Source organism: Carettochelys insculpta, chromosome 17, assembly GCF_033958435.1.
Source record: "Carettochelys insculpta isolate YL-2023 chromosome 17, ASM3395843v1, whole genome shotgun sequence".
NCBI classification, from domain to species: Eukaryota; Metazoa; Chordata; order Testudines; family Carettochelyidae; genus Carettochelys; species Carettochelys insculpta.
In genome coordinates this window covers 14,209,644-14,226,648 of record NC_134153.1, presented here as the reverse complement: position 1 = coordinate 14,226,648, position 17,005 = coordinate 14,209,644, and positions in this window count along the sequence as shown.

Sequence of the window (17,005 nt, the reverse complement as noted above, 5' to 3'; positions counted from 1 at the left end):
ATGCATCCCTACCAGGCACACAAAAATCGAACCCTGCAAGACAGACACTGACCAAATCAATCTTCCAAGTAATATAGACATACCCTGAGTCCTGCATTTGCCAGACTTAGGTTTCTCCTTCCCCACCCATTGGACCTACTTCCCTTGTCAGAGGAATTTTTTCCTTGCTGCACTACATCTGCCACCCTTCAGCAGCTGTCACAAACTTGTAAACTTGAGTTTTGATTAGCTTTTACTTCTGGCATTTTTCTTTGTGCTACTTGTTCTTAAAGATTGCCGTGAAAACAATAAAGTTAGAGGCTGCTGCCATCCACTCAACAAGAGGAAAGGCCAAAGAATCACACGACTCACCAAGAATCTGCTAAAAGATGCCCAACCTCAAGCAAATCTGGAAACATGCACTCAGTGCATGAGGGCCTATTTCTGCAAACACTGCAATCCTTTTCTTGTCTTCAGATTTGCACTACAACTTTCCTTTCACAACCAAACAACTGCTGAAGAGTTCAAAAATATTTATGAGTAAACATCAAATTTAGCTCCTACCCATGAACACGATTAAGGGCTAGTAGCAGGTATTAGGTGCAGGAAGTATTATTGAACCAGCGTTAAAAAAAAGAGAGAGAGTTATAGTTTGAAGTACACACCCTCTGCCCTACATCTCCCTCTAGAGACCCAATGGAGATCAGTGGGAAAAGTATTGGTTAGATAAGAAAATGAGAGTGTGAGGAACTTTTTTTGAAAAACCCACAACTTACAGACAACTCATTGTACAATGCTAGAATATGGAGAGGCTTGTGTCTGAATTTTCGCTTGGGTAATAGTATTTACTTTCTCCATAGGAGTACTGTGAGAATTAAATGAGTTAGTGTTTGTATGACCCTTTTAAGACATGAACCACTGTGAACTTGATCCTGCAGTTTTTACTCACATGAGTACTTCCACTGAAGTCTCATTGGAGTGGAGCAAATGGGGACTAATGGCTGCAAGATAATCACTGTCTGGGAGCAATGATTTATTATTGTTTTACAATGTCTACACTACCATCTACTTAAATAAAAATATTATTCCTTCCCATCAGTTTTTTTGGAATAGGATCAGAAAGATACACAAATTAAAATACAGGTGATTTAAAAAACAGATAAATGGCTTCCAGAAAATACAGTTCTCACCAAGCCTTTGTGTAATCACTGAAAGAGGAAAACATGCCTGGACATGCCAACAACCCCCAGAGTGCATTGGAGAGGAACAAGCCTTTGTTTAATCTAGTGCCAGGTAACCCTAGCACCTCTTCACTTTGGAAACCTCTGCTAACCACAGAAAATCATTTTATAGGACGCATAGTTGGAAAAATGCAGTGTCAGTTTCCCCAGATATTAAAAAAAAAATCTGTTAATAAAACAAGTTTCTATTTATCTTAGGAACAAGTCTCCTTGCTGAAGTGTGGGCAAGCTGTTTCAGCTGCTTTATGTTAGTTTGCTAAAGTATAGACACTATTTTTCTCGGAAGGAAACCATTTTACTTTCTACTGTTTTAGATGCCCTGGTGTAAAAGAATCTCCCGTTGTTAAATAATGGGTTACTTAAAAGTGGAAGCAATTTTGATGTGTACATCCTTAGAATGTAAATTATTGTTAGTCTGTGAAGCAACACGACTTCTCTGGTCAGCCAGTTCATGGCATTTTAACGCTTGCTAAGTGAATACAATCTCTGTTTAGATTGAGAGGGCTTTTTCATTCTTTACTCAATTAAACTTGAAGTCTATTCACTTTAGCTATGCTCAGCAATGTAAACACAAAACTTGTGGCTTGTAATCCTTATTTAGAAGCACTGGACCTGATATTTTATAACACTCCAAAGTAGCACGAGATTATATTAACCTGTTGTTTTCTCTACGGAATGGACATAAAACAGCAAGCGACAGTTGAGGCTTTCCTCTAAAAAGCCTGCATGAGAAGGAGCAAAATACAGCAATAATCAATATGCTATATAAAGAAATTGATGGCTTAGTAAGCAGTAATAAAGGAACTGCCTCAATTCTTCTTACAAAAATTCTGGGAAGAGGAAAGTTATGCATCATCAAAGCGCTGGTACCATAGTAAAGTATTATACTTCCAAAGGCACTAAAAAGTAGATAGACAAGTATGCTCTGATTAATGGATGCAGAAGTGCTCTGCCCAAAGTGACCCCTCACTTTCTTGTTAGAGTAACCTCTGAAAATCTCAAGGAGCTGCATACACTCAGGAAGCCACCAATGGATTGAGGGAGAACATGCCAACCCCATTCCCTTTGTGGATACATTTGGTAGTTGCACATATCCAATTACCTCTGCTATACAGCAGCAGGGGCCACAAAGCATCATGGGATTAAATGGGTTCATCAAAAATCCAAATTGCATTTGGCCAGCAGAGTACATTACAAAGTCTTGCTCTGGTCAGATACTTGTAAGTTACTCTTCAAAAACTGATAATTATTAAGCATTAATAAAGACAGCTACATTCTTCTTTAAACCATGTAACCCACAGTGTATTTGAGTTTGTGCATCTGTCTGTGAGTCCATTTGTTTAAGAACTCCTCCTAAACGGTAAGAGTAGGACCAGCAAATTTGGTATGCAGCTTCTTCTTATGACTTAAAGCAAGGTCAGACTTTCGTTGTGCCAGTACAATGGGAGGTGCATGGAATGCAAATGTTTCTATCAAACAGAAAGGGAGGAGGGTCTGGTAGCAGTAGTTATACTCCAGAGTGACCATAGGGGGAGAAGGAAGAACAGGGGAGAGTTACACTCCAGAATGACCACAAAGGAGCAGCAAGCAAATGCACCCCTAACAATCGCAGAGTAGCACAGCCCCCACCGCTCCAGTCTGGCCCAGGGCAGCAGGTGCCAGTACCCAGGCAGTGTGGCTCCCACCATCTCAGGTTGGCCCTGATGACCAACATGCCCAGCTAGCCCCATCCTCTGCCATGAGCTCTCCCGCAGTCCTCACACCCACCTCCCTCCCACCGGTCCCCTGCCCTGAAGGACCAAAGCAACACTGGGTAAATCTTCTACCTACTTGAGAAACAAGAAGTTCCCAGTCCAGTCTCAAACTCTCGAAGAGTGGCATCTATGTGGTTATACTAGGAAACTATGAATCACTTCAGCCTGCTTGTTTCCTGATATACTAGCTGAACTTCTGTTTTATAAACAAAATGTTGCATACAAGCCAGAATTTTGAAAAAATATCTATGATTAATATATTTAATGATTTCAGGGAAAGTACAATTTCTTTGTCACAGGATCCAAAAAGGGCTCTTCAGTATTAGAAATCAAAAGCCTAGGCTGTTTCACTGATATGACTCCATTGCTTGGGTATTGATTTAGGCTGGCATTATTGGGATCAATCTAGCTCATTGTCTTTAAATATCTGGTTCTTAGTCTGAATGTGGTTAAAGGTATTTAGGTGCTCAAATTGCAGATAGGTGCTTTGAAAATGCCACTAGGCTCCTAATTCCTGTTGATTTCCCATTGAAATCATGGGGACTAGGCACCTAGGTGCTTTGAAATTCCCATTAGGTGTCTATCCACATAATATTTAATCCTACCTCAGTGCACGGGGATTGGACTCAATGACCTCTCACGGTCCCTTCCACTACTTCATTATAGGATTGTATCTATGAGCATGTGAATACTTTTAAAAATCCAGGTAGAGTTTTCGCTCTGGGCTGCTCTTTCCATTACATTGCAGACCCAGCTCCAGGCAGCTCCAAGAAAGCTGAGCCAAGGAGTGCTGTGAGTGCAGGGGACTGGACTTGATGACCTCTCGAGGTCCCTTTCAGTTCTATGAGAAATGTATTATCTCCAGGTTTCCAAAGGGGTCTCCAAGCAAGCTGAAACTTCTACGTGAATGACATTTTGCCCTTTTACTCATGTTATTTATTTGTTGTGGATTCAAAGCAATCAGCATATACAACTACGGCAGTGATGGGCAAACTTGGAGAGTGAGTTCTCTGCAGGAATGGCTCTTCTTTATCTCAGTGGGTCACGAGATTGTCATAACCAAGGAAGTCTCCCAGGATAGGGTAGTTTTGCTAACTGCACTTGCATACATAGACTTTGTGGGGTGTGCCAATTGAATCGTAGCATTGCTTTGATTGGATGCAGAGGTTCTCACAGGCAATATTGTGTGCAATCAGCATGCACCTCACCTCATGTACCCTTTGCTTTACAGTCATGTCAATTTAGTAATACCAATGGAGAGAAAAAAATACTCATATGAAAATGAGTGGAATCTGGCAACCTTGCACACTGTCTCATGGGCCACAAATAAATGGTCTGCTTGTGGCAAGCAAGTTACCTATCACTGATGTAAGGATTTAACAGACAGTGGTATTTTTTGTTAACTTGTCTAAAAAATCACAATTACTTTTTTCTTTCAAGAGATCAAGACCATTTCTTTTTCACATGCCAAAAGCAGCAGCACAGTTGGATTAACAAGAGGTTAAAATGGAAGTTTCTCCTTTTAAATGGGTAGGAGGAACCTGCCTGATTTAAGGCAAAGAAGTTCACTGTCGAGTATGTATTTATAAACAAAATTATTGCATAACTCTTTTTGATAAGCACTACATCTTCAGGCCATAATTACAGCAATTACCTGGATGGATCGTCTCATCAATAACCTTTGACTCATCTCCTACAAACTGTCATCTTTCATCACCACATCATGAAAGCAAGGCATTGTTTCTACTCAGTCGTCTGCTTCTGAGTAGGAAAAAAGTATTAGGACAGCCTGCCTGCATATATGACCTCCTGTAGTTAGCTTACATCTGCCACACAGTATGGCAAGGCACAGAGCAAACAGCAGTTTATTGCTCCAGTGTTCTTCTGACAAGCTTGAGTTGGCAGGCATCTTTATGTTCATTCTAGTACGAAGTGAAAACAGCTGCATCTCTTAGGAGATGCCACGACAACAATAGCAAAACCTCTTCATGAACATAAAACAGAGACATGTCCAGATTTCCAAAAAATGCTAAATACCTGCAGTTTCCACTGGCTCTAATAGATTTTGTGGGTGCTTGGCACTTCTGAAAATCAGCATATAACTGGAGTAATCATTGAAAGAAGTGAATTTACGCTGAGTCTGCACCAATGCAAACTGGGACCAGAATTAGACTCAGAAGACCCAATCATGCCATTCTGGATAAGGCACAATTCCCACTGACTTTCTGCGAAAGTTTTATTGGAGTAAAGCTTGCAGAATTTGCCCCATTTTAAATTCAGTAATATGCATACTGCTATGACAAATGATAGAGAGATATATCAATTAAAAGACCAGTACATGCAACATAATATGTCAAGAAATACCTACTGTAAACATGCATTATATTTTATAACTTCATTTCCACACCCACAGTGAAAAGTTGCTGATACGTTGTTACAATAAAATCACTTCTGCCAGAAAGGGAGGACATTTTTGCTCTCTAAATACACAATACACGCACATAAAGGATGGCAGTTAGAAGAATTAATTATAATTGCCATTTAACTGCTACCTAGCACTTGATTAGTTGTTATTAATAAAGGCAGGGCTCTTCCTTATCAAACCATGCAGCTCTGTCACTCCTTCTTTGCATTCTTACGCTTGCAAGCCAGTGTTGCTATGTGAACAGGACTGGATTAAAACTAATAATGGATGGAATCTGGAAAAACCACAAAGCTAAAAATAGAAAAATAATGTAGATGTAATGAAAAAGGTTGACTGACAAAAGAAGAAAAATTAAATTCTGTTAACTGTCAAGTGTTAGTTAAGAATGAAAACATATTGAATGAAAACTGCTAGAAAATGCTTCACTGTTTTATAATGGTTGCACATCCATAATGCTAGAAAGAGTCCAAATGTTTCAGTGACTAACCACAAACAATAGTAGGCTGTTTAAAAAAAGCACAGCAGGGAATGTTTGAAAGCATACTTTATTAATGTAAATTGCTTTCAAACACTGATTTGATTTCCCAGACAAAATATACAGAAAACTAGATATTAACCTGTGCAAGTGGAGGATGCTGTTGCAGCTGTACACCCTGATCACAATAGTAGTTTAAATGCTATCCATCCATGAGTTTACCATTAACCACGTAAAAGCAGCTTGTATTCCCTGCGATGGTAAACCAGCAGAGTGGTTCTCTAAAAACAAGTATCTATGTGAATGACACCTTCTGAACTCTACCTCATTTAGGAAGCTCTTATGATTAAGTAGATCTGCATCTTCTTATTTATGAACTTTCCTGAGCTACCAAGATATTTTCTTCACATTTTCCTCCTTTTCGTCCATTATAATACAGCAATTTCAGTCATGACCTTTAGTCTCAGACTACTCCAATGCCTTTGTATCATTTTGAGGGTTGACCTTTAGTTATATTATTTCAATCGGTTGCCCTGAAAGCAGCTAGTAGCCTTGACATAACACTAGGAGGCCCTGTACATTTCCACACATGGTTCTGATCATGGAACTCAGTCATGCTGGCCCACAACACTTGTGACTTTTTGTTGCTAATATCATGGGGTTATCATCTGGCAATACACATAATTTACAATATCAACAGTTAAGTCTTTTAAGGGGAAATGTGGTCTAGTGGATGGGACATAGGTTGATAGGTAATTCTGCATTTTAATCCTATCACGGCCACCCATTGCTGTGACGTGGACCAGTCAACCTCTGCGGGCCAAATTCATCCCTTCATCTGAAGGGAAAAGAATTAAACCAGAGATTACTTTGATCATTTGTCACATCTTCCCCATCTGTACAATGCAGATAACACACAGCACACATTGGATAGGATCTTCAGAATATCATTTAGCCATACTACAGTCATTAACTTTTTAATTGCCACTTTAGCAATAATTAGGGTATAAGATTTAGTTGCCAGATACTCGCTTTGCTTATGTTATCATGAGGAAGCCATATGATCTAGTGGATAGAACCATGGACTGAAAAATAGTATCATGTAGATTCTATTCCCAGCCACTGGCAAGTTATTTCAGGTCACTCTGTGCCTCAGTTTTCTCATCTATAAAACAGCGATAACAACATTTTTTTCCAGAGCAAAAAATGCAAACGCTAAGTATTAGTAGTAGTAGGCATCCTTCAGTCTGCATAGACTATGGATCACGCCCTTTATAGTTTCAATTGAGGGCTTCATTTACAGCGTCTACTGTGACTATGACAGTCCTTGCTGCATCTCTTGCAGATGTGGTTTGTGCGCTCGCTTCTCCTCTGCTAGCTATCTGATCCTCATCTCGCCCTTCTGAAGGCCCTTGTGTAACCCCTGCCTCCATCTGCTGCGGTTGTCTGCTAGTTCTTCCCAGTTGTCCAGCTCAATGTCTACCTCTCTGAGGTCTCTCTTGCAGACATCTTTGTAGCGCAACTGGGGGCGTCCGGGAGGTCTTTTGCCAGAGGCTAGCTCACCATGCAGGATGTCTTTTGGAATCCTTCCATCATTCATCCTGTGGACGTGCCCAAGCCAGCAGAGCCGACGCTGCCTGAGGAGGGTGTGCATGGTTGGGATTCCAGCTTGCTCGAGGACGGCGGTGTTGGTCACTCTGTCCTTCCATGATATTCCAAGGATGCACCTGAGGCAGCGCAAGTGGAAGACGTTCAGCCTCTTTTCCTGGAGGGCATACAGGGTCCGAGTCTCGCTGCCATAAAGGAGGGTGCTGAGGATGCAGGCTCTGTAGACTTGCATTTTGGTGTGAGTGTACAGCTTGTTGTTATTCCACACTCTCTTGCTGAGTCTGGACAGAGTTGTGGCTGCTTTTCCGATCCTCCTATTTAGCTCAGTGTCCAATGACAGGGTGTCACTGATGGTGGACCCGAAGTAAACGAACTCGTGGACGACCTCTAACGTATAGTTGTCAATGCTGATTGATGGGGATTCAGCAACATCCTGACCGAGTATGTTTGTCTTCTTCAGGCTGATGGTAAGCCCAAAGTCCTTGCATGCTTTGGAGAACTGATCCAGCAGTTTTTGAAGCTGGTCTTCTGTGTGAGACACTACAGCAGCATTGTCTGTGAACAGCATGTCTCTGATGAGGACTTCCCGCACCTTAGACTTAGCTTTCAGCCTTGCAAGATTAAACAGTTTCCCATCAGATCTTGTGTGCAGCAAGATGCCCTCTGTTGAAGATCCAAAGGCAAGCTTCAAGGGGGAGTGCAAAGAAGATGCCGAACAATATCAGAGCAAGTACGCATCCTTGTTTGATGCCACTCCTGATTCTGAAAGCATCCGATAAAGCGCCGTCATATTGGATGGTTCCTCTCATGTCTTCGTGGAACGACTGGATCATATTATTCTGAAAGCAATCAAAATGAACTACCCCATGGTCCATTCCTTGCTGTGATGAGGTGGTTTGTGTGTGTCAATGACCAAGAGAGCTATTCCAGCTGGAGCTACAGCTCCTGGAAGGGTCACCTAAACTGGACAGGTCAAATGTAGAAACTAGACAAATTTGGATCACCTCTCCCCGAAGTTAAAGGGGTTGGCTTCGGGTTAACCACCCTATTTATAAAAACCAAAAGTTACAGAAACATCTACAAAAAGACCTACAACTACACAAGTCTTGGGAGGTGTTGGCAACCCACACAGATTGAGTATGAAGCATGGTAAGGACAGCTGAAAGGAAGCTGCTCACAGTTGACCCTTCTCTCATCCAGGACAACCACCCAGTTTGGTATGTAGAACATCTGGACCATGTTTGAAGTGGGGCAGATAACACATATTGCAGCAGAGATGAAACCGTACAAGCTTGCAGTTTTGGGCTTGCGTGAGACAAGATGGACACAATCTGGGCAGCTGCGCCTGCCAACAGGCAAAACCTTCATCTAGTCTGGACATGAAGAAGAGAGTTCACCACACAGAGAAGGCATGGGCTTGATGTTATCAAGAAGAGCCTCTGGTGCTTTAATGGAATGGACAGCAGCATCACCACGCATCATCATAGCCAGATTCTACACCAAAGTGTGGAAGGTACTGATTGTGTAATGCTGGGCACCAACCAACAAAGCAGCTGAGGAATGTAAGACAGACTTCTATCAGAAACTACGCAGTGTGGTGGAACCAGAAAACAAAGAAGGATATCTTGATTTTGACAGGCAACTTCAATGCAAAAATTATAAGCATAAACAGGAAGAGAACAAACCATGAGAAAAGAAGGCCTAGGCAACATGAATGAAAATGGAGAGCTCTTCAGTTACTTTAGTTCCTTCAACAGATTGGTAATGGGGGATAGTGTTTTTCCACACAGAAGGATTCATAAGGTCATTTGGGTTTCACTGGACCATCAGTCAGAAAGCCAGACTGATCACATCTGTATCAGCAGTTCTTTCAGAAGATTAATGAAACTCAAATTCAAGCCCAAGAGGTACACCACAAAAGTGACCAAGCTGGGACTGAGATTCAACACAGAGCAGCTGAAGGATATAGAGCTGCGGTGTCCAATAAGCTGTCTGTTCGCCACATGTGGGGTGAACTGGACAGCAGCGTGGCAAAGCAGCTCATTAGACCTGCACACGTGGAGTACCCGCTGCCGCTCCATGCACACGCCCCACCACTTGGTGAGAAAAGTGCATGGCAGCAGCGGTGGAGATGGCTTCTTGTGCAACTTGCTAAGGTGGCAGAGCTCTGGCAGTGGCTCCAGTGAGTCACCAGCATTTGTGGTGTGCATGTGCATGCCCGGCTGAAGGGGTAGGGGGGGATAAGGTGCCTGGCCAGGGGTGGGCTGTGGCAATTGTTAAATTTTGTTTTGGACATCACTGATATAGAGATAAGACCAGTTTCCATGTGGAGCTGTCCCAACTGATACGCACTTCTGACAAACTGCATCCCAAAAGATGATACCATGGAACAAATTTGGGAAAACAACAAAATAGTCTGGAAAGAGACCTGTGATAAAACACTGGGAAAGAGGGCAAGGCATAACAAAGAATGGATCATAGCAGAAATCCTGAGAAAGGAGAAGGAATGAAAGGATGGAAAAGCAGCAGTCAACCACAGCAAAACAAGAGCAACCGAGGCAGAAGATCAGAAACAGCATTCCGAAGCCAAAAGAGAGAAGTTAACAAGGCTTTAAAACAGGACAAGAACAACTTTGTGGAAAACCTTAAACAACAAGCTGAACAAGCTGCAGGATGGAGAAACGTGAAAGAACTGTGATATTACACGGAAACTACTTGGGTCACAGCGTACAGTGGATCAACCAGTACAGGACAAGGAGCGGTGTCTGCTAAGAAAGCCAACTGAGCAGCCCAGTAGATGGAAGGACCACTTTGAAGAGCTACTGAACTGCCCTGCCCACATGGAACCTCTGGAGTTACCACCTGCAAATATACCTCTGCAAATTTTCAGCAATAGACCTACAAAGGAGAAAAATCAGAAAAGCAATTGCCCACCCGAAAAGCAGAAAGGCACCTGACCCAGACATCCCTGAAGAAGCAATCAAGACAGCTAGTGAGGCATCAACTAACATTGTATATAATCTATCTGGGAAAATTTGGGACACTGAGGAGATCCCACAAGACTGGAAACATGGCTACCTTATCAAGCTTCCAAAGAAAGGCAACCTGAAGGAATGCAAGAACTGGAGGGGCATCGTGTTACTGTCTATTCCAGGAAAGTGTTCAGTAGGGCTCTCTTGGCAAGAACGACAACAGAAATTGACAGTTCAGGGGAGAACATGCCAGCTTCCAAAGTGAGACATCTCGTACTGACCAAATAGCAACTCTCAGAGTGATCATACAACAGTCGCTTGAGTGGAACTCACCCCTATACATAACCTTCAGTCTTCAAAGAAACCTTCAAACAGCGTTGAGAGACACTTTGTGGAAACTGCTGCAACACCGTGTCATCCTATCCAAAATTATTAACCTGAGCTGTTCAACATATGAACCCTTGACATGCCAAGTTGCTCACAATAGTGTCTTGACAGTATCCTTCAGCACAGTCTCAGGAGTGCAACAAGAGTGCCTATTGTCACCTTTCCTGTTCTTGATCACAATGGACTGGATTGTGTGCAGGACAATAGGTGGTCATCAACAGGGCATTCAATGGACATTTTTCAAACAGCTAGAGGACATTTATTTTATTGATGATGTCACCCTCCTTTCACACCGACATGCAAGCAGGGACAAAAAGTTTGCAACAGTAAGACAAAACTGCCTCAGTAATTGGACTGAACATTAACAAGGGAAAGACCAAGACAATGAGGATCGATCAGTACAACACCACCACCATCACACCAGCGCCAAAGATTTTCAGAGACTTCCCACCCCGCACCCAAGCAACACTGCAGGGACCATTTCAACTGGCCCTTCATCCACAGATCCCCTGAAACCACCTCCAAATGGGAAGGGGCGGGGGCCTAGCTTTCTAACAGTCAACAGGGGCCAGCCTGAGCAACACTGCTTGTTGAAATTTGGCATTCCCCTGACCCCGGGTTGGACAACTCCTGTGTAGTGAAATGGGAAACCAAAAATCTTTTTCCTAACCTTTTCTATCCTTCTCTTTCTTCAAGCTTTGGCAAATTCCTTAAGACAGAGAAAAGTGGCTGGAGGACCAGCTGAGAAGACACAAACACCTGCTGCTTTTTGTAAAATCTTTGATATTTCAGATATAAAAGCAAGAGATTTCAGTTAATTAGGTGATGTTTACTGATGCATTCTTTCCAATCTTTGTTTCTTTTGGCAAATTTATTACCAAAAGGCACCCTTATGACAGGGAAAAGTGGCTGGAGAACCAGCTGAGAAGACACAGACACCTGCCGCTTTTTGTAAAATCTTTGATATTTCAGTTATAAAAAGCAATTCAGTTATAGAAGCAAGAGATTTCTGTTCATTTGGCAATCTTTGCTGATGCCCTACTTTTCCTTATTTCCTTCTGGAAAAATGGCCAGGAGGGGAAGAGAGCAATGCAACGTGGGCAGATGACATCACACACCCACATCCACTTGCGGGACATTTTTTTTCCCATGCTGCACCAGTTAAAAAACACCCAAAATGCTACTGGTCTGAGGGAACTGTGGGATAGGTTTCCCAAAATGCATGCTGCAACAGTCAATGTTTGGCAATTGAGTCTGGCAGCAGTAAGTGGACTTTGTGGGGAGCTGATGGGATACTCAAATTTGAATTTATAAAATCCCAGCATTAAAACAACCTATTTTAGTAAATTCAAATTTATCTTGTATCATAGATGTAGTCAGAGTTTCTTCCTACCTCTAAACATCTTAGTTGCTTTATGCCCTGAAGCATGGGAGTTCTTACCCTTTTGCATCACTCTGTTACTTCATTACCTCTCATTCTTTTTAAAATCCCAGTAGGCTCTTTATTTCCATCATACTGGAGTAATGAGTTCTACAGTTTAATTATCTCATGACTCACTACATAGTCTTAAATAGCTTTACATAGATTTTTAGTGCTATGACATATGGTCACCTAAGAGCAAGGGAAAGGTGCATGGAATTTTTCACTTCTGCACACCCCTGCAGATTTCAAGCACAGGGGCCGTGATGATGCTCTCCTTTGTTCAAGGGCAGCGCCAGCATCCATACTATCAGACACTCTGTGAATTGTGCACACCGCATCCTTTCCAAGCATAGTGTAGTGTCCACACTTTCTAGAGTCACCTGGAATTACTGTGTCTGCTCAAGACAAAATGCTGCAAAGAATTCATCCTGCAGTTTTAGCAGATACTAAAACCGTCAGATGGATATACAGTTAAACCTATATAAAAATGGAAAATCTGAAGAACCCTGCCCTATTTAAAGACCTTCACCTACTGAGTGACCAAACACAAGTGAACTTACGTTTTGAATAGTAACAGAGATAGCCTTGCTAGTTTGATAGTACAGACAAGTGAACTTAGACTGCCACCTTAAGGAAAAAGTCATTATTACACCCATCACAATGCCAATATAAAGCAGCATAGTGCTTAATTCGTCATCCTCGTGCAAGAAATTGTTCACATTTTCAAAGAGCTATATCTTCAGCCTGTATTTTTCTGACAGTAGGATTGGGTGGTTTGCCATACACTCTTTGAAAGGTGTTTTACCTCTGCTCAGGGAAGATGTCAAGTCTGATGGTCAGTTCTGTATTTTTTATATTTTTGCAGCCTCATACTCCATACCCATGGTTTCACTAGCAAGTTTCGCTGGCAAAACCCTGGTTTTGTTGACAAAACTAGTGGAGCATCCTCACACAAAATGGGATTTGTCAACAGTATCTCAACAAAACCTGGCACATTCATTGTTGATCCTCTACCTCTCCCAGATGAGAGGGAGTGCCTTTTGTCAACAGGTTCTGTCGACAAAAAAGCTGCATTGACTCTCTTAGGGCCAGGGAGCTCTCTTAACAGATAAGGCATCCAGAACAATGGGCAGCCCTCTCTGCTGTGGTTCCGGGTGCCTGTTTTGTCGAGAGAGAGGCCGGGCAGTCCGGCTGCTCTGTCAACAGAGCTGATCGCTCTTTTGATTGGCTTTTGTGTGCAGCCTCACTCTGGAGACAGAAGTTTTGTCCAGGCTATTTCTCATTTTTGTGGTGAAAAAAATCAGACAAGCCTTCTATTGTCTCTTACATAGAAATGCTCTACTATTTATTACAACTCTCAGAGGGATACCTGTGGTTAGTCTGTAGCTTCATTAAAATGCAAAACAAACAGTCCTGTAGCACCTTAAAGACTAATATTTTTATTATTGGGTTATGAGCTTTTGTGGGTAAGACCATCTCATCAGATTCTGTAGCAGAAATGAGCAGACAGGGTAAACAGAGAGGGAAAAAAAGGCAGGGGGGGTCACTTACCATTAAAAGGACCTCTGGAAAGACTAAATTAAGTTAGGAACAGCTGCCATCCCACTTAACTCAAGAAACTGAAGAAGTGGATCTTACCCACAAAAGCTCATTACCTAATAAATAAAATTGTTAGTCTTTAAGGTGCTTCACAATTGTTTTAAGCTAGATGGTGCTCTCACACTTAGAACCATTACTTTTCTGATACTAGGTCATGTTGTATTGCTCATGCAAGGTATCAGCATTTGTAATACTGGTGCATAAGTCATTCTCAACAGAATTAATAATTACAAACCCCGCTAAAAAATACTTTCTACTCTGTAAACGTGTATTTTTGTGGAGACATTTGCACAAGAAAATTGGTGTGCTTTTTAGAATGAATTTTTAAACAAGCTTAAAAAAGCCTAATTTTGTAGGAATAATAAAAATTTGTTGGATAAAAATGTGCACACATCTGCAAGTGAAAACACAAATAACTACCGTTTAAATTATTGCATTTGCACCAGACAATATTGCAACTGCAAATGTAAAATTACCAATGGCACTTGAAAATTAGTCCCTTTACTTAAAATTCTGGTAACGAACATCACCAATTATCTCAACAGTCCCTTGGCAATACAACAAAATAAAGAAATACAAAACAAAAGTTAAATCTTTAAAACATTACAAATTTTTAAAACCATTTTTCCATTGGCCTCTTAAATGTTACTGATAAATTTAACTTCTGAGGGTTACAGCTGGGATTTTATTTTTCAATAGTTAATTATATGCACATAATCTTAAAATCCACAGACTTATGTATAGATTTTCAATCAGATAGCTTCAAAACTAGCATTTTGTGAAGTGTTAATCATAACCTGACTCGAGTCACAGGTACAAATATGCATAAAAGCCTCCATCATGCAAATCTTAAACAGAACCACTACTGACTTCAGTGAAAAGTGTAGAAAAGTGTAAGGCTGTAAGGCAAAAAGACTTCAATTTGACGCTGAGTCCTCATGGATCTTTCAATCTTCAAAAGCATACATCTCTTTCAATTTCTAAATGGCTTAAATGACTACTTTGAGGTCACAAATGAGAGAAAATATCTTTTATTTCAAGCAGTCTGATTTCTTGGCTTGGGATAAGAAGAAAGCCAAATTACTCTGATTCAAAATAAACAGTGTACACACAGAAAATGGTCAAATGTTTACACAAAATTGTTATGAATGTGAAACAAAGAAACCAATATACTGATTTTCAGATGAACAAAGTTAATGCTACATGTGCTAGGCCAACAATATTGAAACATTCATAATAGAAGGAAGACAATTCTTAAAATCTAGGTAAACATTATCATTAAACAAACTGCCACAACACAGATTAAGAATCTGAACAGCCATATAACACTATTATCATGGAATGAGGGTTTAACAAACTAGCAAGTTTAACTGAGTCTAGAACACCACCTTCTCAGTGATTGCAAATTACTTACACTACAAAACTGGATGGGTTATCACACTGGTTTATCAAAGCTGTAACTACTATAATTTTTTATCAGTAGTTATATAAGCACTTGATCCATTCACGTGATAGCATGCATCACTCTGTATCTCATTAACCTGGATAATACAGCCTACAAGAGACAACTAACATTGGTGAGACCCTGATAACCATTAACTCCCAGCTGTATGCTCGTACACAACAGAGCAAGATTGCTTTACCACCTTCAATGGTAGTTGGAGCTCAGCACAACACAGTACTAGCTTTATTTTGCAGTAATGCAGGTACTACAATCTACTTATACCTGGCACTTAAAGGATGAGACAAAGTCCTTAAATGTGTATTAATTGAAAATAAACCATATATTTATTAAACTTCTTAAAAGTAACAAATCATCTAAGAGTTCTTTCAGATGTGAATACTTAAACTCCTTTAACTTGGAATGCACAGAACACAAAAGAATCATACTGTCATGGCTTCCAAAGCATTATTAAAAGGGTAATTAAAAACCTACAGTACATAATTAGGTCTATGTGAACATATATGTGGCATCAGTTTGAATTTATATTATGTGTAGCTTTGTGTAAAATATTTGACTTTAAAAACATTAGAATTAGGCTCTCAGCCTAATTAGTGAATCAAATTTTGCATTAGTTCTCCAACAAAACCCTTGCTACAGTTGAGATGTTCTTTTGATTGAGCAAAGACAGCGGGACTTGTAAAGCTCATAAAAACAATTCAGATGAATAACAACATACTCCACATGCAAAAATCAAATATATGTTGAGCATATTAAAACCAAATTTGTTCATTATTTGTCACTAACATCAGTTTTAAATAGCATGAAAGTGTGTTTTCATTGAAAATGCTAGTATATATTTGATATTTTGAGTATGCTTTCAAATATTTGTAAATGAAAGAAAAGTAAGTGAATATTGCAAAAACTGGTTGTGCTCACTGTACCCAACAGCAGCAATCAATGGTACTTTTCGCAACTGCCATGAAGATTAAGCAGTAAGATTGGTATAAAAGTGGTGATTCCTAAAAATTGGTAAAAGGCTAGAATGACTAGAATTTCATTGCTTTTTATATATGTCTCATGAACATTAAAATATGAAAAATATTTTAATCAAACACAAACATACACTACAGGCCTGAACCGAAGGGTCTATGGGAATCTTTCAAATGACCTTTCTGTGCTTTGAATCAAGTCCTAAATATAAACCAATTCTTAAAGTCGTACACAAATAGCTATATGAAAGACAGCTATGCAAAGAGCAAACTATGAGAGAACAGTTAGGAAAATGAAAATGGTTATATTCGATCACAGGCCACCTGATGCTCTTACTGCTCTAGTAAAGTTTTAAATGTCCATCAATCAAAAAACAAGAGATTTGATTCTCTGCCCACACTGGTCAGCCTCATTAATGCTCTAACTGAAATCAATAGAGGAGAATCTGACCAAATCCTTGCTCAGTTTTGAAATTCAGCTGTTACATTATAAAGGCAGCATCCTCCTTAAAATTCAGAGATTAAACATATATGTAGTAAAGTTAATAATGTTACAATAAACTTACTGACAAGGGTATCCGGACGCATGTCATGCTTCTCATACCCGTTAACTATACGAGGTTAAAACAGTACCAATCTGTTAAAGATCAACAGAGTTTCTAGAGAAGGCTAGCTGTGTTTCTTACATCAAAATAATGTTGTTGTTCAC